This window comes from Xenopus laevis, chromosome 2S, assembly GCF_017654675.1.
Source record: "Xenopus laevis strain J_2021 chromosome 2S, Xenopus_laevis_v10.1, whole genome shotgun sequence".
Taxonomy (NCBI): Eukaryota; Metazoa; Chordata; class Amphibia; order Anura; family Pipidae; genus Xenopus; species Xenopus laevis.
In genome coordinates, this window is record NC_054374.1 from 111,364,304 (window position 1) to 111,386,503 (window position 22,200).

Consider the following 22,200-nt stretch of genomic DNA (forward strand, 5'->3'; position numbering starts at 1 on the left):
CCGTATCCACCGCTGTAGTAGTGTATACGTTGACCTTGTAGGCATTATTTGCACAGTGTTTTCTTCAACCCGCCATCTAGCTGTGTGACCTTGTTCACATTCTGTCTAAATATCCATAATATTACCGTCTCCAGAAAAAACACCGGAGTGACTTTTTTCAAGCAGCCATAATATATTTTACGTAATCCGTATCCACCGCTGTAGTAGTGTATACGTTGACCTTGTAGGCATTATTTGCACAGTGTTTTCTTCAACCCGCCATCTAGCTGTGTGACCTTGTTCACATTCTGTCTAAATATCCATAATATTACCGTCTCCAGAAAAAACACCGGAGTGACTTTTTTCAAGCAGCCATAATATATTTTACGTAATCCGTATCCACCGCTGTAGTAGTGTATACGTTGACCTTGTAGGCATTATTTGCACAGTGTTTTCTTCAACCCGCCATCTAGCTGTGTGACCTTGTTCACATTCTGTCTAAATATCCATAATATTACCGTCTCCAGAAAAAACACCGGAGTGACTTTTTTCAAGCAGCCATAATATATTTTACGTAATCCGTATCCACCGCTGTAGTAGTGTATACGTTGACCTTGTAGGCATTATTTGCACACTGTTTTCTTCAACCCGCCATCTAGCTGTGTGTATTATCGTTTCCAGAAAAACCAACTGAGTTTTTGTTGTTGTTGTTGTTTTTTAAAAAATAATGCCAGGCAAAGGCAGGCCGCCACGCAGAGGCCATGCTAGGGGCCGTGCTGCTATGCAATCCTGTGGCCCTAGCAAATTGCCCAGTTTTAAAAAGCCAATGACCCTGAACTCCCAAAATGCTGAAGAGGTAGTTGACTGGCTTACACAGCACACCCCATCCTCTACCGTTTCTAACTTTACCACAACATCCTCCTCATCCTCCACTGCTATGGCCACCCCACGTAACACTTCCTCCACCACCGGTGCCCCTTCTTCACTGGGGTCAGAGGAGTTATTTTCCCATGAGTTTCTTGAACTGAGTAATGCGCAACCATTATTGCCAGAAGAAGATGAAGGAGATGAGGACCTTACACCAGATTTAATTCTGGCAGAGAACACGACAGAGATGGACATAATGAGTGATGAGGAGGAGGTCCCCGCTGCTGCTTCCTTCTGTGATGTGTCAGAAGAAATTGATGCATCTGAGGAGAATGATGATGAGGAGATTGATGTTTTGTGGGTGCCTAGTAGAAGAGAGCAAGAGGAGGGTAGTTCAGATGGAGAGACGGAGAGTCAGAGAGGCAGTAGGAGAATAAGACTTAGAAGAAGCAGGGAGGACAGCCCGCAGGGATCAGTAGGGCAACAACATGTATCGGCACCTGTGTTCAGCCGGCCAACGCACCCGCCATTGCCGCCAATGCCGCCAACTTCTACTGTTACCGCCAGATCGCACACTTCCAAAAAGTCAGCAGTGTGGGATTTTTTTAATGTGTGTGCCTCTGACAAAAGCATTGTAATTTGCAATGAGTGCAGTCAGAAACTGAGCCTTGGTAAGCCCAACAGCCACATAGGTACAACTTCTATGCGAAGGCACATGAGCGGCAAGCACAAAGCACTTTGGGAGCAACACCTCAAAGGCAACAGGCAAACTAAAAGCCACACTCCTTCTGGTCCAGCATCTTACTGCTCTACCTCTGCTCTCCTTGACCCGTCTGAACCACCCTCCACTCCGCCTTCCACCTTGACCACCTGTTCCCATTCCCAGTCATCTGCCACCAGCCAAGTTTCTGTGAAGGCCATGTTTGAGCGTAAGAAGCCAATGTCTGACTGTCACCCCCTTGCCCGGCGTCTGACAGCTGGCTTGTCTGCACTCTTAGCCCGCCAGCTTTTACCATACCAGCTGGTGGACTCTGAGGCCTTCCGCAAATTTGTAGCAATTGGGACACCGCAGTGGAAGGTACCCAGCCGCAATTTTTTTTCTAAAAAGGGAATACCACACCTGTACCAACATGTGCAGAGCCAAGTTACCGCATCTCTGTCACTTAGTGTTGGGCCAAAGGTCCATATGACTACTGACGCATGGTCCTCCAAGCATGGTCAGGGCAGGTATGTCACCTACACTGCCCACTGGGTGAACTTGGTAATGGCTGGGAAGCAGGGAATGGGTAGCTCAACAACAACAGTGGAGTTGGTGTCACCGCCACGGATTGCACGCGGTTCTGCCACCACCTCTACTCCTCCATCGCTCTCTACCTCGTCTTCTTCTTCTTCTTACTCTGCTGCTGGGTCCTCCTTCTCCTCCTCCACACCTGTGCACCCCCAGCTCCCCCTAGGCTATTCGACGTGCCAGGTACGCCGTTGTCACGCTGTCTTGGGGATGACGTGCCTGGAAAGCAAAAACCATACCGGATCTGTACTCCTGTCATCTCTGCAGTCACAGGCCGATCGGTGGCTGACCCCACACCAACTGCAGATCGGAAAAGTGGTGTGTGACAATGGAAGCAATCTGTTGGCAGCGTTGAGACTAGGCAATTTAACACATGTGCCCTGCATGGCACATGTGTTAAATTTAATAGTCCAACGTTTTGTCTCCAAGTACCCAGGATTCCAGGACGTTCTCACCCAGTCCAGAAAGGTGTCCGCCCATTTCAGACCTTCCTACACAGCCATGGCACGCCTTGCTGACATTCAGCAGCGCTACAACATGCCAGTCAGGCGTTTGATTTCTGACAGCCAGACTCGCTGGAATTCAACGCTCCTTATGTTGGAACGTCTGCTGCAACAACAAAGGGCCGTCAACGAGTACCTTTTTGAACTGGGTGGTAGGACTGGATCTGCACAGCTGGGGATTTTTTTCCCCCGTTACTGGGTGCTTATGCGCGATGCCTGCAGGCTCATGCGACCTTTTGAAGAGGTGACAAATATGGTCAGTCGCACCGAAGGCACCATCAGCGACCTAATACCCTTCGCTTTATTCCTGGAGCGTGCCGTGCGACGAGTGACAGATGAGGCTGTAGACCAGCGTGACGAGGAGCTGGAAGCGCACGATTTCTGGTCGGAATCACCAGAACGAACCCAGGCACCTGCTGCAACGCAGGGAGAGGTGCCAGAAGTGGAGTCAGAGGAGGAAGGTGGCTTTGTGGAGGAGGAGGAGGAGGACCAACAGGAGCAGGCTTCCCAGGGGGCTAGTGGTGACCTTTCGGGGACCCCTGGTCTTGTACGTGGCTGGGGGGAGGAGACCGTGGATGATGCAGTCCTTGATAATGAGGAAGCGGAGATGGATAGCTCTGCATCCAATCTTGTGAGAATGGGGTCTTTCATGCTGTCATGCCTGTTGAAGGACCCCCGTATCAAGAGGCTTAAGGAGAAGGACCTGTACTGGGTCGCAACGCTACTAGACCCTCGGTACAAGCATAAAGTGTCAGAAATGTTACCAACATACCACAAGTCCGAAAAGATGCGGCATTTACAAACCAGCCTGCAAAACATGTTGTACAATGCTTTTAAGGGTGATGTCACTTCAGGAACTCATCAACATTCCAGGGGCAGAGGTGCCAGTAATCCTGCCACGAGCACACCTGCAAGGACAAAGCCCTTTGGCCAGTCTGTAACGTCAGACATGCAAATGTTTTTCTGTCCAAGGCAGCGCCACAACCCTTCTGGATCCACCCTCAAAGAACGCCTCGACCGGCAGGTAGCGGACTACCTGGCATTAACTGCAGATATCGACACTCTGAGGAGCGATGAACCCCTGGACTACTGGGTGCGCAGGCTTGATCTGTGGCCAGAGCTGTCACAATTTGCCATGAACCTCTTGTCTTGCCCAGCCTCAAGTGTGCTCTCAGAAAGGACCTTCAGTGCAGCAGGAGGGATTGTAACTGAGAAGAGAACTCGCCTAGGTCACAAAAGTGTCGATTACCTGACCTTTATTAAAATGAATGAGGGGTGGATCTCGGAGGGTTACTGCACGCCGGAAGACTTGTTCTGACTTCTATGCAGCTGTCCTTCTCTTCAAGCCTCATGACTCCACACACAGCTGTCCTTTAGCGTCCTCCTCCTCCCTCCGCCACCGTTACAAACTAGGGTGCAAACCCTACTGGTTTAATTTTTTCTGGCCTCTGTGCTTCAGTGGCTGCAACCAAAAAAACTGGGCAAACAATGTCTACAAGGTCAACGTATGGCAAAAAATGACTATTTTCAGCATTTATATGGCATATTTTTTCTGGCAACTGTGCTTCAGTGGCTGCGTCCAAAAAAATGCATATTTTCTGCATTTATATGGCATAATTTTTCTGGCCTCTGTGCTTCAGTGGCTGCAACCAAAAAAATTTATATTTTCAGCATTTATATGGCATAATTTTTCTGGCCTCTGTGCTTCAGTGGCTGCAACCAAAAAAATTTATATTTTCAGCATTTATATGGCATAATTTTTCTGGCCTCTGTGCTTCAGTGGCTGCAACCAAAAAAATGCATATTTTCAGCATTTATATGGCATAATTTTTCTGGCCTCTGTGCTTCAGTGGCTGCAACCAAAAAAATGCATATTTTCAGCATTTATATGGCATAATTTTTCTGGCAACTGTGCTTCAGTGGCTGCGACCAAAAAAACTGGGCAAACAATGCCTACAAGGTCAACGTATGGCAAAAAATGACTATTTTCAGCATTTATATGGCATATTTTTTCTGGCAACTGTGCTTCAGTGGCTGCAACCAAAAAAACTGGGCAAACAATGTCTACAAGGTCAACGTATGGCGAAAAATGACTATTTTCAGCATTTATATGGCATATTTTTTCTGGCAACTGTGCTTCAGTGGCTGCAACCAAAAAAACTGGGCAAACAATGTCTACAAGGTCAACGTATGGCGAAAAATGACTATTTTCAGCATTTATATGGCATATTTTTTCTGGCAACTGTGCTTCAGTGGCTGCGTCCAAAAAAACTGGGCAAACAATGCCTACAAGGTCAACGTATGGCAGTTGTTTAAAGAGAACAGTAGATTACTAGCCAGCAAAGCTACCTAAGCTAAAATGTCCCTCAAATCCCTGCAGACTTCTGTCCCTCCAATACAGAGCAGTATCAAGCAGATTACTAGCCAGCAAACTTACTATCATCTGTCCCTGAAATCACTAACAGCTCTCCCCCTACACTATCTCTTCCAAGCACACACAGGCAGATTTTTCAGATACATTTTTGCCCTTGATCCCCCTCTGGCATGCCACTGTCCAGGTCGTTGCACCCTTTAAACAACTTTAAAATCATTTTTCTGGCCAGAAATTTTTTTTTTAGATGTTAAAGTTCGCCTTCCCATTGAAGTCTATGGGGTTCGCGAACCGTTCGCGAACCGCTCGCGTTTTTGCGCAAGTTCGCGAATATGTTCGCGAACTTTTTTTCCGACGTTCGCTACATCCCTATAAATGATGATTCACATCAATACTCGGACAGTCAACCACAAGAGCTAATGCAAGACACCACTCAGTCTCATTACTAGATCCTCGGGCAAAGAGTAGACATAGGCAGAAGAAGATGGTGTTGGCAGGGGGGACCAAGATGAAGAGTACACGCTGAACGCGCCACAGCAACATTTTAGCCACTCCCTTTGGACTCCACCCACTTTCCCATGTGCTTTTACTGAATTTTCAGGAAAAGCAAAATTTGCTTAAAGTCTGGCCCTGCAGGATTAACGTTTCATGTACAATTTTAATTGAAAGCAGGGTGTAACTATAGAGGAAGCAGACCCTGTGGTTGCAGGGGGGCCCGGAGTGTAGGGGGCCCAGTGAGACCCTAAGTAATTAGCAATTTTAATATATCTTGGTAAAATAGGCCAACTTATAAATATTTTGCGGCCCTAAATTGAATTTGCTATGGGGCCCAGTAACAACTAGTTACGCCACTGATTGAAAGCTGTGAATGCTGGTACTACAAGCACATTATAGGGGAAAAAGATTCTGGCACCTAAAGTACAATACATGCAGGGGTACTCAAAAGACATACAAAGGAGCAGTAGGTACTGATCTCCCAAGAACATAAAAAGAAGGCACCACAAGCACTATAAAGACATTATATAGTAAGAAGCAGAGGGCAATGGCACACCAAATACATACATGGAGAGCAATGGACAATGGCACAATGAGCATTAAGTTATAGAGAATACTGGCAGGCCAAGCACAATATACAATAAAACAAAGTGGGTATAAGTAAAGGAATGCATTATATACTGTAGTAAGAATCAGTGAGCACAGGCACTCCAAGCCTATTATAAGTTCTAGCACCTCCTCATGAACTGCCTCACTCTATTGCTCTGCCAAAATACAAGGTATGAGGATAAAAAGACACGACTAGCCTATTGACTGTGTAACCTCTAGCTGATACAAAGGAAGGAAGCTTCTCCAATTTGCTTCAAAAAAAATTCTTCCTGACTCCAAGATGCAATTGGACCATTTTGTGGATTAATTTTGTACTAAGATCTTTAACCCTGTATTTTCTGCAAAAGCAGGCTTTCAAAGTTTAACATGGCAGCAAAGATTTTCACCAATGAAGTAAATATTAATTTATTTTACATATTAGAAATTAGAAATTTCACTACTGCTCATTTATTACTACTAAATTCAACATCCCTATGTGAAAAAAGCAAATTCATTCAAACACTCAAATGCAGCAGCTTTGGATTATTATTTTTTTAAAAAAATTAAATTTTGCAATTATAACTCAAAACACATGCCAGGAGACATGCTAAAAACTTAGATCTAGGTGGCATTTACCCAAAATATATCTGCAAGAGCCAAACATGAATCAAGAGAATGGGCTGTTTAAAGTTGGTCATAGAAGTAAAGATAAAGTTGTACAAATCAAAGGTTTGTACAATTTACGGACTGTGTGTGGATCATCCCAACATTTTTCCTACAATGATGATCGGTCGTTTAGTTGATCGGACAGGTTAGAAGATTCTTTCGGCTAACGATAATATCTCTGTATCTATTGCCTTTCTGACTATGTCAATGGGTAACTGTCACCACTATTTGTCAGACATAACTTTCTTACAATTGCTGTCACGGACAGAACATCGTCTGATTTGTTCTTTTACTACTTTATTTAATCTGAATGGTTAGTGGCATGTCAGAAGATTGCGACATATGATCATTCGTCGATACAAGGGTAAAATCGGGTAAAGTCTTTGTCCAGCTTTAGTGAAGGAGCTTACTCTTCCCAATGAGCAACCCCCATCCTCATGTCAAGGCTCAAGGAGATGGGTTAAAGGTGGCATGGCTTTACTGTCTCAGGCAGCAAAAGGGCTCACGGTGCATCTGCTTCAGAATGCTTCATGTAAATACAACATATACTGTATTTAGTAAATGTCCTGGTGTATGACTGTAATACATTGTTTATTTATAAAAACAAATAAAACCCAGGCAATATTCATATTTAGATTTGGTTTGTAATATCTTTAAAGGTATGTATTAAAGGGTTGAATAAACTTTCAAGAAGTGTGCTTTTACAATAAAAATGTGAATCTATAATAAAACCAAATGAGAGAAAAAGCAAAACAATACGAGATTCCTGGAAACTAATTGACCTTTGTATCACAAATCACTACGATCTTGCCATAATTACAACTCAAGTGCTCAGGTTTAGCCATTATTAAATGTAATTGTCCCTTGCAAGTCTGTGTCTGCAGAATCTCATTGTCTCACTGGACCCATGGACATGAAATGAATTTGTACAGAAAGGCCAATCCTGCTGGGCACCACAGCTGTCCCACAAAGCCCCTGCTAGTTCAACTCCAGAGAAACATTAAATGATCACAATCTCTACAGTTGGAGTAAAAGAGGAAAATATGTCTGTTAAAGATGCAATTCTTTATCAACAAAATCCACGTTTTATTTATAAATGTTAAAAAGGCATAATTCATATTCTTTTTGTGTAAGAATGATAAGAAAGGCCTCAAAACACTGTGGCTAAATATTAGAAAGCTGTTTAACTGGAGGCCAGAGAACATAGCAAGAATGTAACCCCATTCTGACTGGTGAGTATATCTAAATTGGAGTCAGCCCTTAAGCTACCATTGGACCACAACTCCCAGAATACCCTGATAGAATTCTTGATGGGTGCTGAATAGTCATGTGCTGATCAGGAAAACCCAAACCACACCCAACCATAACACACAAAATGATGCCATTGTAGGACCCATGCCCAACCTGTACCCACGTCTTTTTGCTCTGTATGGTACTCCTGCATGCACCTTTGATTCAAAGACAGGGAATTTTTGGGAATAGTAGAGGAGTGTACATGCTCAGTCTGACCCACACCCAACCCTAAACTGCAACGGTTGGCCAAATTGCAACCCCAACCTGCCTAACCAGTGGGCATTACAAAGCAATATATGGAGGGCTGCACACTGGATATCCCTAATAAACATGAACACATGTCGTAATTGTTGCAAAATGTAAGCCTATTATAATATTTCTAAAACTCCAAGGAAACTACAGTATATCCTACCCTGTCGGCATACACAGTAAATGTGGTGTGGGAGAAACATGGGAGAAAAAAAGATTATTTCCTAATATGCAGTAACCAAAAACAGTTTGAACAAGGATAAATATTATACAATATATCATATAATTCACAAAAGGCTCAGTCACAAACGGCCCATCATTATTTGCATTGCTCATTTGCGTTTAGGCTAAACCAATTTCTTTACACACATGAAGCATAACCATCCACCAAGTTGTCCTTGCTTCAAACAAAGTTAACAATAAAAATTCACATCTACTGAAATTGATATTGGTATGAATAGTTTCCTGACAGACACAGCACAACAGGAGGTCAACCCAGTTCCACTCTCTCTAGCAGAAACCAGTATTCATAAGCCTAATCAATAAAATAAAGAGAGTGGGATGAGATCCACCCAGCGTGCTTGAAATGCTTCCTAACCAATAAAAAGACAATCAGGTCTCTCTAATTAAATAAAATAAAGTGTATTGATTCCTAATTAATCTTTAATATACACTAGAATAAAACAGATTTCTCTTTCTTTTCCAATGGTCATGTTATATTTTTAAGCGTTACATAGTTACATAGTTAAATTGGGTTGAAAAAAGACAAAGTCCATCAAGTTCAACCCCTCAAAATGAAAACCCAGCATCCATACACACACCCCTCCATAATTTCACGTAAATTCTATATAGCGATATCTATTCTAACTATAGAGCTTAGTATCACAAAAGCCTTTGATATTATGTCTGTCTAAAATAACATCCAAGCCATTCTTAAAGGCAGTAACTGAATCAGCCATTCAGCGTTATCTCAATTTCAGTTTTAACATTTATGTTTTTGGCTAAAACAATGTAATTTTGAAATCTCCTGCCCTTTACAAGTACTCAACAGAATTGGTTTCCCCATCAAGTACCAAACAGGCTATAAAAGGTAGACTCTAGCTAGAATACTGCCAGCTCATGCCCTTATTATCTATATAAATTACACAGTACAAATGCTTTTTAGCATTCTGTTCATTCTCTTTCTTACTGCATTAAAATAGGTAGTATACATATATATCAAAACAGAATTTAATAAAGAAAAAATACAAATATATCACATAATAACGCACATGATGATGTGTCTGTGTATATGAACATACATCTCCCATGAGAAAATATGCATACAGCTACCTTAAAAACAGGTAATAAGCACAGTACATTAGAGGTTCAAGGTACTATAATAAATAATTATGTGAGGACTGCTTTGTGTAACCTAATATAATTAAAATAATTCCAAAAAATTTGAATTTTAAATTAATTAAACTAAGATGTCCAAAACATACAAAGTTAATGTAAAACAGTAAACAGGGAAAGAGTGCTATATACACAAGCCATGAATACAATGTAAAATGTAACTGTCTCAATGGTGTTTATTGATATTATCAGTAGTAGGTAAAATTTAAAGGGGTAGTTCACCTTTACTATAAGGTTACTGGTCATTGGAAGTTTATGTTTACTTGTTTCTATTCAGGCCCTCTCCTATTAATTTCCCAATCTCTGCCTGGTTAATAAGGTACATAGTTACAGTCAAGTTGGGTTGAAAAAAGAGCAAAGCCCATCAAGTTCAACCCCTCCAAATGAAACCCAGCACCCATACCTACACACTCTCACATACAAACAACCCCTCTGTACACTCATAGACTATATATACCAATATCTATACTAATTGATTTTACTAGCACAATAGCCCATGATATTATGCTTGTCCAATAAATCATCCAATCACCACTTAAAAGCTTTAACAGAAACAGCAATCACTGATGAAGAACCACCTACATTGCTGCAAATGAAAGTTCTGTTCCTCTAGTTTAAAGGAGTGGCCTCTGGTGCAGTGATCCTGTTTATGGGGGAAAAGCCCCCACCCCCTGTCTATAATGCTTTCTAATGTACTCGCTAAGAGTAATCATGTGCCCTTAAAAGCATTTTTTTCCAGAAAAAACATCCCCAACCCTAACAGTCGACCCTCATTATTTAAATTTCCCATCCCTTTAAGCAGTTTGGTTGCACATCTCCGCACTCTGTCCAGCTCATTTATATCCTTTATAATGACTGAAGACCAAAACTGTACTATATACTCCAGATGAGGCCTTTCCAGGAACTTATCAAGAGGGTAAATTAGACACTAGAAATCAGGGCGCTCCTAAAATTTCAATCCAGAGAATTGCTGAAAATTAAGGCCATTTGCAAAAAGGATCTGAATAGTCATCTTCCACTTAGAGGTACCCCGACAAATATCAATTACACCAGAAAATCCTTCTTAGCTCATTGTGGTATCTCTATCCTACTATTTATTTGATTTTTTAACTTTTGAATTAATTAAAGGGATACTGTCATGGGAAAAAAAACATTTCCAAATGAATCAGTTAATAGTGCTGCTCCAGCAGAATTCTGCACTGAAATCCATTTCTCAAAAGAGCAAACAGATTTTTTTATATTCAATTTTGAAATCTGACATGGGGCTAGACATATTGTCAATTTCCCAGCTGCCCCAAGTCATGTGACTTGTGCTCTGGTAAACTCCAATCACTCTTTACTGCCGTACTGCAAGTTGGAGTGATATCACCCCCCTCCCTTTTCCCCCCCAGCAGCCAAACAAAAGAACAATGGGAAGGTAACCAGATAGCAGCTCCCTAACACAAGATAACAGCTGCCTGGTAGATATAAGAACAACATTCAATAGTAAAATCCCATGTCTCACTGAGACACATTCAGTTACATTGAGAAGGAAAAACAGCAGCCTGCCAGAAAGCATTTCAGTCACAAGTCACATGACCAGGGGCAGCTGGGAAATTGACAAAATGTCTAGCCCCATGTCAGATTTCAAAATTGAATATAAAAAAATCTGTTTGCTCTTTTGAGAAATGGATTTCAGTGCAGAATTCTGCTGGAGTAGCACTATTAACTGTTAACTGACAGGATCCCTTTAAGTGGGAATCAGGAGATATACATTCTTAAAGGGGTTGTTCACCTTTGAGATAACTTTTAGTATGATGTAGAGAGTGATATTTTGAGACAATTTGTAATTTGTTTTCATTTTTTATTATTGAAGATTTTTGAGTTATTTAGCTTTTTATTCAGCAGCTCTTCAATTTGCATCTTAACCAATCTGGTAACTAGGGTCCAAATTACCCTAGCAACCATGCATTGATTTGAATAAGAGACTGGAATATGAATAGGAGAGGACCTGAATAGAAGGAACAGTAATAAAAGTAACAATAACAATACATTTGTAGCCTTACAGAGCATTTGTTTTTTAGAAGGGAGTGAACGACAACCATTTAAAAGAGTCAGATGAAGAAAAAGACAAATAACTATAAAACTATAAAAAATAAATAAGGAAGACTAATTAAAAAGTTGCTTAGAATTGGCCGTTCTATTTAATAATAAAAGTTACCTTAAACACGAACCACCCCTTTAACTGAATTTTATTTAATTAAGACACTGTATGAACTTAAACTGATAATCACATTCAATTAATAAAACTCATTAATTCAGTTATTTACATATTGGCTTTTAATTTATTAAAGCACTTGCCACTCTAAACCATTTTTTTGTTCTTCTTTAGGCACATCAAAGAGGGTTTTATTTCAGTCCTTGGGGACAGTGGGAAACCCTCTAAAGGACTATCTTTGAAAGAAAAAAAAACATTGTATATTTACATAAAAAATATTACTATGTCTAAAACTATTTATGTATAAAGATTATATTTTAAAGATGTGAACTCCACTGTAAATTAAAGAAGTCACTCCCAAAGAAATTATGTTATAGTTGTATACTGTATGTCTTTAGAAACTCAACATTTATTAAAAATATTAACCAGGTGCTTGAAGTTAGAAGTAAAAGAGAAGTTATATGTAAACGCATTGTAAAGAATTCTTTAAACAACAAATCATACACTGAATTATTATTCTCTGTGGTATTTTACTGCAAAGTGTCATTGTGTTATGCTGTGAAAGAAATATGCTATTTAATGTTTTGTGCAGGCACCTTTGCAGCAGTACTAGCTTTCATTAACCCTCAAATTCGACCCTCGAAGTTAAATCCTTCGAATTAGAATATCGAATTTGAAGGATTTAGCACAAATACTTCGATCGATCGAAGTAAAAATCGTTCGCTAAAAATCAAAATTAACGATTCGAACGATTTTAATAGATCGATCGAAGGATTTTTATTCTTAAACTGCGAATGTGCACTGCCGTCCGAAAAAATGGACACCGGTGTCAAACAAACGGACGCAAATTTTTCGCCCATCACTAATTATAATGATACTTTGGTGCTGCACTTGCAAACATTGGGGCTCATTTATTAAAGCAGCGCAGCGCATAAGTGGACGCAAAAGGTTGTCTGCGCCATCACAAGCGTGATCGCTAATATATTTGCGTGATATTGCGCATAACACAGAGCTTTTGCGATGGTTTTGTTTATGTGCATTGCGCAAAAGATTGGGCATTTATGTCGCAAACGATGCCGTGGTTGTTAGGGGCGTGGCTGTGGGCGTGGCTACAATGCGCTTGCACTGCGGCCGTCGCAGATTTGCGTCTGTATATGTGCAAAACTGCACCCGGGCAACAGCACCACAATTTTTACGCCTGCCTCTTCGTGGCGTAATAGTAACGCTCTTCAAAATGCGCATTCCTGCCCAGCTGCGCTAGTATATTCAAGATGAACAACCCTTGTAAAGTGCATATTAACCACGCCTTCCACCCAACATGTTTATATTGACCAAGGTTCCTTTAAGGGTATCAGGTAGGCTAAACACCTTTGCAACCAAACAAATATTAGCACAGAAACAAATGCAGATGCGTCTAAGTGAACGCAATATGCGCAATATGTGACGCAACTAATTAAAGCAGCGCATTCATACATGAGCACAACTAATCCTTACCTTTGCGGTATCTTCCTGTGCGCACAATTTATTATAAGCACTGCGACAGCTGATACGCAGTTTCACACGTCGCACCTGTCTTGTGTCTACATTAGCGCACAAATCGCACTGTTAAGGTATCGTGCGCTACATTATTAAATACTCGCATGCGCTGGGCAAATGTCTGGCCACTGCGCTCTTTTTAGCGCTGCGTTAATAAATGAGCCCCATTGTCTTAAGGTAAGATGCATTTTTGTCCAAGCTTTCATTTTTTAGCAAACTGAAACAGGTTGTCTCTTACTGTCCTGTATTTTGCACCATCCATTCGTCCAGCTTTTTATGACCAGTCCCTGCTGATGGAAAACAGACCTACAGTACACACACCCGCGCACATTGTCATTTTTCATTACAATTCAAAATGAATGCAAATAGAGAGAAATCAATGATATTACTCCTCTTTTACTCTGTAAGACTTGCAATAATTTATGTTCAATTCACATGGGATTTTTCTAGTCCTTTATAGTTCATTACATTCTCTGGTTAGAGAACCCCCTGCTGTGTTAAAAATGCCAAATAAAATTACATCTCATTCACTGCTTTATGCCATAACTTCTTTTTGTTCAGATCCAATTAGCATTAACCTACTCTTCACTTAACATAAACTTTTTGCTGATCTTGTTTAAGCTTTTAAGAATTGACATCACAATGGAATATTTAAAATTCACATTGGTATTCTAAAGAGGAGAAAAACTGTCATTCATCCAGTAAAGCTACTTCGATGAAAACAAATGTGAAATGTTAAATAAATGTTTTTTCTATAGAAATATACATTACTTTATGGAGTATTGTTACATTTATATTCAAACTTGATGTTCAGAATGCTAAAAGACAAAATATAAAGACTCAAAATATTCTCTGAAATTCAAAACTGTAAACAATGCTACTAGATCACTGTATCAGGTGACGGATAATTTACACAGCATCTTGATAAAAAAAAATATAGCTAGAGTTTCGGCAATTCGCAGTGTTTTTTAGTCCACTTAGCTTCTTGCTTATGTTCTGACTCTAAGGGGCCGATTCACTAACTTCGAAGTTAAAAAACTTTGAATTTCAAAGTTTTTTTTGGGCTAGTTCGACCATCGAATGGGCTACTTCGACCTTTGACTACGACTATCGAAGGATTCGAAGTAAAAATTGTTCGACTATTCGACCATTTGATAGTCGAAGTACTGTCTCTTTAAAAAATACTTCGACCCCCTAGTTCGCCATCTAAAAGCTACCGAAGTCAATGTTAGCCTATGGGGAAGGTCCCCATAGTCTTGGCTAACTTTTTTTGATCGAAGGATATTCCTTCGATCGTTGGATTTAAATCCTTCGAATCGTTCGATTCGAATCGTTCGATCGAAGGAATAATCCTTAAATCCTTCGAATCGTTTGGTTCAAATTGTTCGATCGAAGGAATAACTATCGAACTATCTGCGTTAAATCCTTCGACTTCAATATTCGAAGTCGAAGGATTTCAATTCCTAGTCGAATATCGAGAGTTAATTAACCCTCGATATTCGACCCTTAGTGAATCCGCCCCTAAAGGTGGCCGTAGATGCACAGATAATATCTTATGAAACTAATTTCCGTACGGTTTTTGGTGCGTGTATTGTGGGAAAAGAGACAACCAATATCGGCAGAAGACTGGGGTATTGGTCGGCTCGCCGATCGGGCTGGACAGAATATTTTGATCGGGCGCCTTTGAAGGCACCCAAACATCGACCATTGTTAGTGCTGAATCGTCAGATACAGGTAGAATTCTATTGTTTCTACCTGTATATCTGACAATTCAGCTCAACACATGTGTATTGAAATGAACAATCTTTCTTGGAAAGATCTTTTCCAAGAAAGGATGTAATTGTTACATCTATGGCCACCTTTAGTTAGCAGATCAATTGATAAACAAGGGTTGCTTCTAATAAACACAGTTAAATCAGTTTAGTCATTGTAGTCATATCTTCTAGGAGAGTCTCGGATTCAATCTCTGATACTATAACCTTACTGCAAGCATGGGGGCCATCCAAAGGTCTGTGTCTATGGCTGCAGCTTCAGGATAATAGACAATAGGTGCTGTACATGAAACAAAATCTTCCAGGTATTTTTTTTAAGCTCTAGACCACCACTGAACACTTGCCCCTCAATCCAGCAGCACAGCGAAATAGGATGGGGGTTTCATTAACTGATTTACTGTCCAATAATCTAGGGCAGTGATGAGTTAGCCTGTATTGCCCAAACCCTAAAACTAAAAAAAAATTATGGAGAAAAGATTTAAAATCACTCATACATATATTTTCTGGAATATTACAAGAAATAAAAACAAAAAATACTATACTTTACAGATTCTGTCCTAATACACAACTGTACATATGATGCTTAGCTGTCTGGCAATCAGTTAATTTTCATACATCACATTGATTTCTATGTGACATGCAACTGATGTCATCTGGATGCTAATTGCAGCTAATGCTGCAAGTTTTTATGACCTGTAGCAAAAACAAATAAACATACATATAATAAAGGAGGGAGAATGGATATTCATTTAACAAAGGTCACTGCTATGGTGTGTTCATTCAAAAGCTATGGTGGTTTAGAGGAATGAGTGCATGCTTAGCACACTTGTGTCTATATATTATCACAGATAACTGTTTTTATTATTCATTAGTTTGTTTGTATGGTGCGGTGAACAGTGTACAAAACCTGTATGTATTAAAAATATTAATATCAGTGGTACACAAAGCAGAAATCAGGCCAAAAATTCCTGCTTTTGCATTTTTCTACATTCCACGTACCTGCACTCAGGCGGATATACAGAGGTGCGGAAGAGAGAGAGAGAGATCGGTTTCTCTTTGCCTGCAGAAAAACCACAAGCCGAGTGCAGCGGAGCAAACACTTCTCTCTACTGCAGGCTGAGAGCAGAGCAGTCAATGCTTTCTGTGCCCTTGACCTGAAGGGCACTTTTAGAACATCTAAATAAGACAATAAAAATTTTTTTTAATTAACAGTAGCCTTATTTTAATCCAACAGACTGCATAATAAATTTCATTTATTTGCCAAATAGATTTCCAAAGTATTTGGCATGAATAGGTACGGACTGTACCTGAATATGAAACAAAGCAGCCCATACTCAAACCAATTAAAAAAAAATAAAAAAATGCCTTTTGAAGAAAAATATATGTTTCTAATAATATATGCCTCTGGATTATTTGACTTATTCCCTTTGATTTATATAAGTAATTGTGAGCACACACACAAAGCTCAGTTACAAATGGATGGTAAAATACATGTCCCAAGAAATGGGCAGAGGCCAGTCTTTTACTCCCGCTCTTCATTTTACAGTTACCCACTTTTTTTACTCATTGAAGTTTGATTGAAGGCTTTATTGCATAACAGCAACTTTGGACATCTATGCGGTTCGATCCACCGGGGATCGTCGTTATCCTGACAACAGTCCCCAGTGGATCAAAACGCGTCAATGTCAAAAGTTGCTGTGATGCTGTGAAGTATTTGCTCCAATCATATTTTTCCATGAGTGATTTCATTATATATATATATATATATATATATATATATATATATATATATATATATATATATATATATATATATATGAAGAGGTTATCGGCACTCACCATTCATATGATCAATTGCTGGGTGCTTACCAATCAATAATTATTACAGTCCACAAAAGCACTCACAGCAGACGCCATCCAGCGTGTATCAAAAGATTATTTATTGGTGCATGGTGTATCAACGCATTTCGGCTCACCTAGTCACCTCACCAAATCTTTTGATACACGCTGGATGGCGTCTGCTGTGAGTGCTTTTGTGGACTGTAATATCTATCTATATATATATATATATATATATATATATATATATATATAGTCCAAAAATGCATATAGTCCACACGCCATAAGGTAGATATATATAATATCCTGTAAGTACCTGCACTCTTTCCTTAAAAATCCAAAATGGGTGCTTAGTCAAACGTGGTATGTAGATTTCAATATGGACCAGCACTCCAAAAAGGCCCCAATGTGGGCCGAAACATTGGACACAAGAGTGATGTTTGAATAAAGAAATTTTTGATAAAAACTTTTGGAGTGCTGGTCCATATTGAAATATATATATGTGTGTGTTATTATTATTATTTTTTTTTCAGAATACACAATTTTTGAGTGTTCATGTGTAACCGGTTTATGGAGAGGGGCTATTCACTGGAGTTTCTTAATGGAGAGATTAAGAAGGCTTTTGAGATATCGGCAGCACAGCAAAATAACAAAAGATCTAAAGTGACCATACAGACCCAACGTTCGGATCATAATGCAGGAGTACGGACGGTCAGATTGTGGGACCGCATCAACAAACAGATGTGGTCCAACAGGATTTTTAGCCCTGCCCGATCGCCATCTGCCCGACCATCGGGCAGATATCGATCAGGGAAGCCCGTCGGAGGGCCCCATACATACATACATACATACATACATACATACATACAATAAGCTCGGTCTGTCTGCATATTTTATCGGTTCGTGTATGGCCACCTTAAGACTGACTTTGGAAATTTGGTGTATATAGCAGTGAGTGGCCGAGTAAATTCTGTAATCACGATTCATTGGTCAATTTAACAACTGGATGCTGGGTTGCTATTTACTGACATGCCAGCTCATCTATCGGCAATACAGGTATTGGACCTGTTATCCTGAATGTTTGAAACCTGGAGTTTTCTGGATAATGGATCTTTCCCTAATTTGAATCATCATACCCTAAAGCTACAAGCTGAATTTGTAACAGGAACAGTTCAGTGTAAAAATAAAAACTGGGTAAATAGACAGGCTGTGCAAAATAAAAAATGTTTCTAATATAGTTAGTTAGCCAAAAATGTGATCTATAAAGGCTGGAATGAGCGGATGTCTAACATAACAGAACAGAATACAACTTCCTGCTTTTCAGCTCTATAACTCTGAGTTAGTCAGCGACTTGAAGGGGGGCCACATGGTACATTTCTGTTCAGTGAGTTTGTAATTGATCCTCAGCATTCAGCTCAGATTCAAAAGCAACAGATATGATCCATGTGCCCCCCCCTCAAGACTCTGATTGGTTACTCTCTGGTAACCTATCAGTGGAAACAAAAAGAGCTACAAAGTAGTGTTGTGGCAATTATGTTACATATTCAGTCACTCCAGTCTTTATACATTAAAGTTTTTGCTAACTAACTATATTGAAAACATTTTTTATTTTGCACAGCCTATCTATTTACCCAGTTTTTATTTTTATACTGAACAATTCCTTTAAAGAGTCAGTATCAGCACTACGGGAAATGAGGAACAAATATTGCTTAAATTGTAATTACATTTACAAAACTTTAAATCCCAACATTTTTTAATTAAACTGGAAAGTTGATAAGTGACATTTTCTTTCTTCTTAAGTTGCTATTGTTGACAAAGGTGGTCCTATTAAATACTAACAAAGAAATGTCCCATTAAAAAAATTAGATTAATTAGAACAAAATGAAACACTGTAACAAGGTCGTCTTGGACTGCTGCACATGTGAATCTCAACAATAGCCCTATGCTTTTGTTTTCTTCAAGTTTATAGTTGTTTATTTTGAGGTCTCATATTGGTGGACTATTACACCTTCATTTATATAAAGGCTGAATATTATTAAAAGTGCTTTCATTTATGAGATATGCTCACACTAGCATATTTTGAACCACCTGTCACAGCTAAATGGCATGCAAGGCTATCCAAACTAGATATAAATGCACTGAAAGCACAAATCTCTAATGTTATATAACCATCTGGACCTTCAAAGCCTGTCCCATTTTAGTAGGTTTAAGTTCATCTGAGTGTTTGTAGGAAGCTCAAAGCTAGAGTCCAAGGAATGTTTTCCCATAGTCTTTGATAGATATCTTTAAACCAGACTTCCTGAAAATGTAAAAAAGAACTTGCAAAGCTTGTTATTGTATGTTAATACTTCTGACATGATACAAACATAGATCTAAGGCACCGAACATAAAAAGGAGCAAAGTTATACAGCAAAGAGAATATTTATTCTGTTTCTGCAAATAAATGTGCATTTTGATCTACCTAAAAGTTGCAAATACTTCTGCTGCTCCCAAAAAATACGAATTGCCCACTAATGTTTGTTTTTTGTTTGTTTGTTTTTTTTAATTCTCTTTGAAAGGAAACTTTGTCTAAGTGAAGGGCAGATGTATTAAGACTAAACTGGGGGAGACAGAATGATTCGCAGCAGTTTTATCTTTTTTTAAGTGTTAACTATTTGACATGATTGCAAAGAAGATACACATATCAGGTTCTATAATCAGTGGGGAAATGTATAAATGTAGAACAATTACTTTATCTGCACTTATTCTCCATATTTTGTTTTGAACAACTGCAACCCATGTATAGACACACATCATAATGTGTGCATCATCTTTCCATGTCACTAAAGTTTTAAAACTTTATTCTTGCACGTGTTTCAAAACAGCTGTGCTCCTTTCTCAAAGCACAAACAATTATCACATAACAAAACCAATAGTTTTAAAGCATCAAACCAGAGCACATATTGACATCATGCAAAATAACTACTTCTCTACAGATCTTGATAGAGAAAACAGTGTTTAAATCTTTTGGTTCCATGGTCTAATGGGTATTTATCCAAAAACTCCCACATAGTAGAGGAACATGGTTAACAACCATTATACAAAAGTCATACATATTATAGTCTCTTTCAGGGATGTCAATATAAGGTGTGCTTTGATGCTATAAAACTACTGTCCTTGTTATGGAATGTAATTGCTTGCGATCTGAGAAACAACCATAAAGTGGTTCCAAAAATCATCAAGAAGTTTCCTAACTTTAGTACCCTGGAAAGATTGTGATTTTGAAATTATATTGTAGTTCATATTCAGTTAAACCCTCACAGTTGTTGCTCTTTAAAACAATTCCAAGAAGGTAGTGGCTGACTATAGCACACAAATTGAAGACGTTTCCGATTTTCCCATGGCGTATCCTGTGCTGATCACCAAACTAAACTAATCCAGGTAGTAGCATCTCCTCAATAAACACTTTGAAGTCGAAGAAAACAGCCTTTTCTTTTTCCTACCGTTTGCTACTATCCTCTTCACACTGAAAGGCAGATTTATCAAAATTCTAATTTTTTTGATTATTTTGATAAAAAATTCTGATCAAACTAGAATCCATTATTAAAAAGCACAAAAGCACAATAAACTATTAAAAAGCACAATTTAAACGGATCGGGGACAAACACAAAAAAACTAGCAAAAATAAGAATCGTACGATTTTTTTTGAGTTTTTTCCCCAAATCACTAGGTTTTTCCTGGCTTTTTCCAGAAAAGCCCGAATTTTTAGTTGGATTTTTGGACTTATTCCAGCACACACCACAAAAACTTCCAAATAGGATAGGGACCTCTCCCATTGACTTATATACAACCTCGGTAGGTTTGAGATGCCGATTTTCGGATTCTGACTTTACCATTATCACGGTAAAATAAATCTTGAAAAATTTGAGTTTTGTTTCCACTAAAAATTTAGTTTTTACAGTAAAAAAAACTGTAATTTTTCGAGTTTTTGGCATTTGGCCTTTAATAAATAACCTCCGAATGTTAAAATAAAATAAGGTCATTAAAATGCCCATAGTGGCTCATTATCGCCCAATGACATGGAGTTATTTGTCATCACTGACCTCAGTGACTTTAGCCAATTTGTTAAACTGCAGAAAGTGTTCTTTGATTAGCAATGAGTACAAACTAGAACATTCTCCTTCATTATTCAATTCAGGGGCCTTTTTAGAAGTTATGGCACTGCACTGAAAAACACTGCATGCAAAACTACCAAAATCCATACCGTTTGGATACTAACACCAAAGAGAAGGGACTGTGTGTAACTGTGCACAGTCTAACATATTAAGTCATCACTCCTGTGGGATAACCAAAAATAATGCTGCATTCTTAAATAGCATTAACAGATTAAAGCTTATTAGTAAGAAAAATGGCTAAATGTGTAGTTAATACTTTGAACTAAATGAGCATTTGATTTGATTTTTACTATGGGGCACATATGGTAGACTTGATCTTTTCTGTACTACATATTAACCTGTGGACAAACCCATATGTAGACCTACTCAGAGCTTTCCAAGAAGCTCTCAGGCCAGCTATGTCCAGCGCCGTTTCTGTATGCATTGCCGCCTGAGGCGGCTCCAGTAATGCCGCCCCCCCAAGCCCGATTCGATTTCCGGGGGGGAGGCAGCAACGCTAGTGCGGAGAGCGCAATTGCGCTCTCTCGCCCTAGTAAAGCCGAATTTCCGGTTCAAAAACCGGAAATTCGGCTCTTAAAGGCACCAGGAGCGGCTTTTTGCCGCCCCTGGAAACCTAGCTGGCGATGCCGCCTGAGGCGAGCGCCTCAGCTCGCCTCATTGGCGGATCACCCCTGGCTATGTCTAGTCAATTATATAGTATATCTATCCTGCTCTGCTTTTGAAACAGTTGGCCATTCTGTTCTAAAGCAAATTCTCCATTCAATTAGTACCTGGGATTGAGCTGCATCCTGGTTTTCTTCCTACCTTTCAGACCGCTTCTTCTCTGTTACCTTTGTAACCGCTTCACTTGTAGCACTGTACATTCTTGTTTGTCTTCTCTGCTCCTCTCAGAGCCAACATCCACATTCACATCTTGCTGCTCCTTATCTCTGGAATTTCATCCCTGAACGCCTCCGTAAGGAGGACTTTCTCAATCTCTTCAAGACAATTGATTGTACTTATTTAGTG

General features: G+C 39.4%; 1 pseudogene; it reads right to left on the reverse strand.

Moving 5' to 3' along the window:
• The window catches only part of LOC108708974, a 111,765-nt pseudogene extending 90,149 nt beyond the window's left edge, over positions 1 to 21,616 (reverse strand).
• Between the last annotated feature and the right edge of the window lie 584 nt (positions 21,617 to 22,200).